Below are 7311 nucleotides of genomic sequence, written 5' to 3' on the forward strand. Positions count from 1 at the left end.
CCGCCTATTCGAGGGATTGAGCATCAGATTGACTTAATTCCCGGTGCTTCACTGCCAAACCGTGCACCATACCGTACTGATGAGGACATGACTACCTTGGATATGACCAAAAATATTGCATATATGCATATTTGTCAGGTGATTTCTAGTGCAAACTATTCAATAATCTATTTATGTTATCCAGAACAAAAATACTTCACACACTTTTGTGTTTTGTCTAATTGCAGGTGTATGGGACATTTGTACAATCCACATATGAAGATAAGGAAGAAAGAGATGTTTATTTGCTGTCCAAAAAGTTCTCTCACGTCACTTTTGGCCCAAGAGAAGATAGAGTCCAAGTCTCTCACGTTCTGGATTCAGATTCGGACTGCACAGACATACCTGACTCAAAACGCACACAAGTTTTTCATACGGACTCCGAATTGGGTGATTCTTTTTTTGTTGGAAACTAGATTTCGTGCACTTTCCAACCCAATTGGAATCTCCTTCAAATTCGTCCGGAGCGTTGAGTTGTGGACGAAACAATCTGATGCTGCAGCAGAATCCGAGTCAAACTACAAGTCCAAAGGTGTTACATCACCTCCACTTGGGCCCATGAGCCTTGTACGACCTAGGGTTAGTTTTAGGCTGCCTTGGGACGTCCTCCCACCTCCTTGGCCGCCACCCCTTGCTCCTATATAAGTAGATCCATCTAGTAGCTTTTTCCTTGGGATTTGTTTAGTTAAAAGTTAGCCAACGCAACTTCGTGTACTTCGTTTGTGTCCAACGACCAGACCAAGACCGCTTTCGGATCCCCACCTTTATCAATACTTCATACATATTTGCAATATTCAGATTGCTTTTATCATATTCTTGCTCGTTCTTCGATTGCTTGCAGGAATAGACCTTCGTGGTCAGGTTGATCGTGCACCGGCGTGGTCAATAACCTCTGGAGATTGGTTTAGCGATTGCTAAGGCGCAACGTCGTGCACGTTTGTAGTCGGATCGTCAAAGTCGTCTCCACCAAATCGATAGTTACCATCTCATCGAAAGATCGGGACACCCCGCCTCTATCACTACATCCAATGGTTCAACAACAGCGGCAAGGTTAAGGTAACACGTACTGTTCGTGTGCATTTTAGTATCTCTACATATGCTGATTATGTTGATTGTGATGTGGTACCTATGCAAGCATGTTCCTTATTACTTGGTAGACCATGGCAATTTGATAAAAATTCTGTACACCATGGTAGAAACAATCACTATACTCTTGTTCATAAGGATAAAAATATTACTTTGCTTCCTATGACTCCTGATTCCATTTTGAAAGATGATATTAATAGAGCTAATAAAGCACAACAGGAGAAGAATAAGAGTGAAAATCAGATTGTGGCAAAAGAATTTGAGCAACAAATGAAGCCTAATAATAAACCATCTAGTGTTGCTTCTGAAATTAAATTGAAAAGTGCATGTTTATTTGCCACCAAATCTGATATTGATGAGCTAGATTTCAGCAAATCTGTTTGCTATGCTTTTGTGTGCAAAGAGGCATTATTTTCATTCGAGGGCGTGCCTTCCTCTTTGCCTCCTGCTGTCACTAAGATTTTGCAGGAGTTTGCTGACGTTTTTCCACAAGACGTGCCACCGGGATTACCGCCTATTCGAGGGATTGAGCATCAGATTGACTTAATTCCCGGTGCTTCACTGCCAAACCGTGCACCATACCGTACCAATCCAGAGGAGACGAAGGAGATTATGCGTCAAGTACAAGAGCTTCTCGACAAAGGTTATATACGCGAATCCCTTAGTCCTTGTGCTGTTCCTATTATTCTAGTGCCGAAAAAGGATGGTACATCACGTATGTGTGTTGATTGTAGAGGCATTAATAATATTACTATTCGTTATCGTCATCCTATTCCTAGGCTCGATGATATGCTTGATGAATTGAGTGGCTCTACAATATTCTCCAAAGTTGATTTGCATAGTGGATACCATCAAATTCGTATGAAATTGGGAGATGAATGGAAAACAGCATTTAAAACTAAGTTTGGATTATATGAGTGGTTAGTCATGCCCTTTGGGTTAACTAATGCACCTAGTACTTTCATGAGATTAATGAACGAAGTTTTACGTGCTTTCATTGGACGATTTGTGGTAGTTTACTTTGATGACATATTGATTTATAGCAGATCTTTGGAAGAACATTTGGAACATTTACGTGCTGTTTTTATTGTTCTACATGATGCACGTTTGTTTGGTAACCTTGGGAAGTGCACCTTTTGCACCGACCGAGTATCTTTTCTTGGCTATGTTGTTACTCCACAGGGAATTGAAATTGATAAAGCCAAGATTGAAGCTATTGAGAGTTGGCCGCAGCCCAAAACGGTCACACAAGTGAGGAGTTTTCTTGGCCTCGCTGGATTCTATAGGCGTTTTGTGAGAGATTTCAGCACCATTGCAAAGATTTGTAAGCAAAACAAATGTATCCAACTCCATGTGTGTTCTTGCTCCAATGTTCATCCTTCTCCAAGCTAGGCCCTTCATTTGTAAGCAAAACAAATGTATCCAATTTAGGCAGCATCATAATCTCATGAACATTAGAATCATTACCAAGAAACGTAAGTACCTGGTAATTTAATTGGCGTGCGCGAGCTCTAGTAATTGGTCCAGTATATGTAACAGTAGGGGCTGTGGGTGTAACAATGGTATTGATGTCCTCATCAGGTGTAACTGTGGTAGCCATGTCCTCATCAGATGGCATCCCAGATTTCTTTGGCCGTATAAGGTTTTGCAATCGAATGAAAATATCACTGGAGATGATGTCACATATGATATCTTTCCCTTGTGCATTCAGTCGAATGTTTACTTCATCATCTGGAAGTGGGTGTCTCTAGGTGTTGGATAGTGTATCCATTCTCCACAATCTGCCATAGCTCGGCGCTGATCGCTTGAAGTCTAATTGTCATTCCTCCTTGCCAATAGACATAATCATTTCCATCGAAGATAGGAAACCTTTTGGAGCGCAAGGATCTATCTACATATGACATACTCAAAACTCCATGGTTGTTAGACCTTTAATAAGCAAAGACAGGGAGAACCTGCTCTGATACCAATTGTTAGGATCAAGAGTATATCGGCCAAAGGGGGGTGAATGGGAGATTCAAAAATTCTTTTGAGTGTTTTGAATTTGAGCCCAAACATAGCAGTGGAATACGTTCGGATAAGCGAAAGTGAATGTGCTCTTCAGTGAGGAGCAAGTCTTTTGAGGAAAAGGGATATAATTATTCGAGCAAAAAGATCACAGGTTTAATGATACAATGGTTATGCGGTAAGCTGTCAGAGGAAATAGCATGGCAAGTGATAAGCCAAGATACGAAAGAAATGCTAACAGGATAGAGAGGGATGACGACAAATGATACATAGGTTAGAATAGAAGATACAGTACTAGGTCTGATAAGTCTATCAACACAGAGCACGAAAGTAAACTACTGAAGGAAATGCAGTAGCAAAAAGTGAACCAATGGTGCTCGATGGCGACAGAAGGATTTGGTAGACCGGTTCGCCCTTCTACCAACGGACTACGTTTGGTTGGAGGGACTTGTGATTGAACACGGGCGCAAACTTCTCTCTGTCCTATTCTCCTACAACTAGAAGCTGATCAGACTCCAGTTGATTTCACTCGTCATAGATACTTTGCTTAGTGAAGACAATTACTCTTCGTCACTCAAGCTGACACCTCTCAGTCCAGAGAGTGTAGACCTGTCAAGAGTAATAGGTACAAGGACCATAACTCAAAACTATTGTGATGCTCAACCACTGTCTAAGTTTCAGCTCTTGGTTTTCTCTCGATGGATTTTAAACTGAGAGGGGATGCTCAATCAATCTTCTGAGAAATCTTAAGCAGAGCAGCCAACGGACAACGTTGGAGCGGGCTGGCTATTTATAGCAGCAGCCTTCCATGATAGGAAATGAACAATTGGACATGCGGATCAACCAATGGTCGAACAACACGATTCCAACGATCGGAAATTTGAGAACAACGGTAACATTCCTTGCAGAGCAAGAAATGCTAACTCCTCAGTTCGAAAGATATCTACTGCAGCACTGAAGAACAGCGTCTTCTGCTGACAAGTAATCATTCGAAGCATAAAGAGATTTTTCTCAGTCTTCCATAGGTCTTGGCTAAACATCACAGCAGACCTAAGCTTCGAGAACCTATACCCCTCTTAATAGTACGGGGATCTAATGACTCAAAAGAGAGAAATAAGAACAACGAAATAAATGATATGTCTTCACTTCGTTTTGAACTGTAGGATCGAAAGTAGGTCTAGAGGGGGGTGATTAGACTACTTGACCATGTAAAAAATCTAACATTTTCCCAATTTTAGTTGTGGGCAGATTTTAGCAACTAGCACAAGTCAAGCAATCAACCTACACATGCAATTCTAAGAGTGTAGCAGCGGAAAGTAAAACATTGCATATGAAGATAAAGGGAAGGGTTTGGAGAGTGCAAACGCAATGATGACATGGAGATTTTTGGCATGGTTCCAATAGGTGGTGCTATCGTACGTCCACGTTGATGGAGAGTTCAACCCATGAATGGTAACGGTTGCGCGAGTCCACGGAGGGCTCCACCCACGAAGGGTCCACGAAGAAGCAATCTTGTCTATCCCACCATGGCCATCACCCACGAAGTACTTGCCTCGGTCGGGTAGATCTTCACGAAGTAGGCGATCTCCTTGCCCTTACAAACTTCTTGGTTCAACTCCACAATCTTGTCGGAGGCTCCCAAGAGACACCTAACCAATCTAGGAGACACCACTGTCCAAAAGGTAATAGATATCGAGTTGATAATGAACTCCTTGCTCTTGTGCTTCAAATTATAGTCTCCCCAACACTCAACTCTCTCTCTCTCTCTCTCTCTCATAGATTTCGATATGGTGGAAAGATATATGAGTGGAAAGCAACTTGGGGAAGGCTAGAAATCAAGAATCTTGTGGTTGGATTGGAATATCTTGATCTCAACACACGAGTAGGTGGTTCTCTCTCAGAAAAGTAAGCTGGAAGTGTAGGCACGTTCTGATGGCTCTCTCTCTGATGGAGAAGGGGGTGGAGGGGTATATATAGCCTCCACACAAAATCCAACCGTTACACACATTTGACCCAAATCGGTCAGACCGAATAGAAGAACTCGGCGAGACCGATTCAGTTCAAAATGTGAACGTTAGGAATCTCGATGGGGCCGATTGGAACAACTCGGTGGGACCAATGTGCTAGGGCTAGGGCAAAACCTCATCTCAGTGGTGTCGATTGCGTGAACTCGGTGAGACCGATTTCAGCAAAGAGCAAACAGAGAGTTGGTCAAGCTAACTCGGTGGGACCGATCGCTCATTTCGGTGAGACCGAAATGTTACGGAAGGGAAACAGGGAGTTTGCAGGGCCATCTCTATGAGACCGAGATCCGTATCGGTGTGACCAAAGTGTTAGGGTGGCGGTGGCTATGTCAAATGAACTCGGTGGCGCCGAATCGAAGATTTCGGTGGGGTCGAGTTTGACTTTGAGTTTTGGACATATTTGGAATGAGAAGATGGTTGAGGGCTTTGGAGCAATATCACTAAGCATTTTGAGCAAGTAGACCATTAAGCAACACCTCATCCCCTTTTAATAGTATTAGCTTTCCTATGGACTCAATGTGATCTTGGATCACTAAAATAGAAATGAAGAGTCTTCAGCTTTTGGCAATATGTGTCCTTAGCATTTTGAGGGGTCCATGTCATGTCATTCATTGAACTTTCTGACATATTAAACTTGAATGGATATTAGTTAAATGAGCTATATGTTGTTATGAATTACCAAAACCACTCGGAGAATAGTTGCACTTTCATCAACCCCTCGACAGTATTTCTTTGGACAACACCGAACATGTGTTGCTTCACATCAACAATAATTTTAAGGGTTCAACTTCTTTGCTTCAATCTTCTCGAAAATACATCTTTGCGAAACTTGGCTCATCCTTCTCTACAACACAGATATTCTTCATTGGAGTTCCTCGAACTTGACACCGAATATAGCATTCTCTTCGGGCTTGCATGGACTATTTCTCTCTGTGTGCACTAGCAAGCAAATTAGTCCATGCATGTTTCTGTCACAATCTCCAAACACAAAAGGGGGCAAACTTTGCACCAACACCCACCTTGGTGGCAGCCCCTCCCTCCTCCTCTAACTTATATATACTTGAGGTATTGGCCCTTTTATAAGCACAAGTTTTGAAGCCTCCTCTTGTTCATCTAGTTCCAGTTCTAGTTGATCCAATTAGAGCTAGACCTAGTTCCTATAATCCTCATAATTAGAAGCCCAGTCTGGTTCTAATCGCCTCACTCTAATTCCCAGTGACGACTAGCTCTGGACAGCGAAGCTCTACCAGATCGTGAAGACCATACACTTGCAACCAAGTAGTAAGGTCGTGTTTTCGGTCTTCCATTCGAGGGATCATTCGAGGGGAGTTCGTGGGATCGTCATCAATGGTTCGAGGGACTCCAAGTACGATCTACACCGACTCGTCTACTTTTGTTGTATTCCGAAGTGGGTAACGATCTTGATCCAAACCGTTTATGCATCTTCATATTGTTCCTAGGTGATCGTAGGGCGGTTTTTTTTGTTTTCTACTATGTTTCCCAACAATGGAAGACTTGCGTCGAAAGAGGTGTCCAAAGTGTGGCGGCTTGTGTGTTGTTGTCTTGACGGTGAAGATGTGGAAGATGCGCGGTTGACCATCATGGTACGAAACTCTTCCATTTGGGTGGATAGCTTGGCGTCAAGATAGTCCCATGTTCTTTCTTCGGATTGGCGCAAGTCGGTGGCTAGTTGTTCGACGTGATCGCCCAAAGCTTCATTTTCTTGATGCAAGGCTCGTTGGGCGCCAAAAAGATGAGCCTTTTTGATGTAGTCGCTAGTGTCTTCTTGCTCATCAAATAGTGGATTTGAAGTGCTTGTCCTATCCATCATGCTCAAGCAAATGTGAGTGGGAGCATGATACGTCTCCAGCGTATCTATAATTTTTTATTGCTCCATGCTATATTATCTACTGTTTTGGACATTATTGGGCTTTATTATCCACTTTTATATTATTTTGGGACTAACCTACTAACCGGAGGCCCAGCCCAGAATTGCTGTTTTTTTGCCTATTTTAGGGTTTCAAAGAAAAAGGAATACCAAACGGAGTCCAAACGGAATGAAACCTACGGGAACGTGATTTTCTCATCGAACAAGACCTAGGAGACTTGGACCCTACGTCAAGTAACCAACAGGGAGGCCACGAGGTAGGCGGCG

The sequence above is a fragment of the Triticum aestivum genome, chromosome 4A (assembly GCF_018294505.1).
Source record: "Triticum aestivum cultivar Chinese Spring chromosome 4A, IWGSC CS RefSeq v2.1, whole genome shotgun sequence".
NCBI classification, from domain to species: domain Eukaryota; kingdom Viridiplantae; phylum Streptophyta; class Magnoliopsida; order Poales; family Poaceae; genus Triticum; species Triticum aestivum.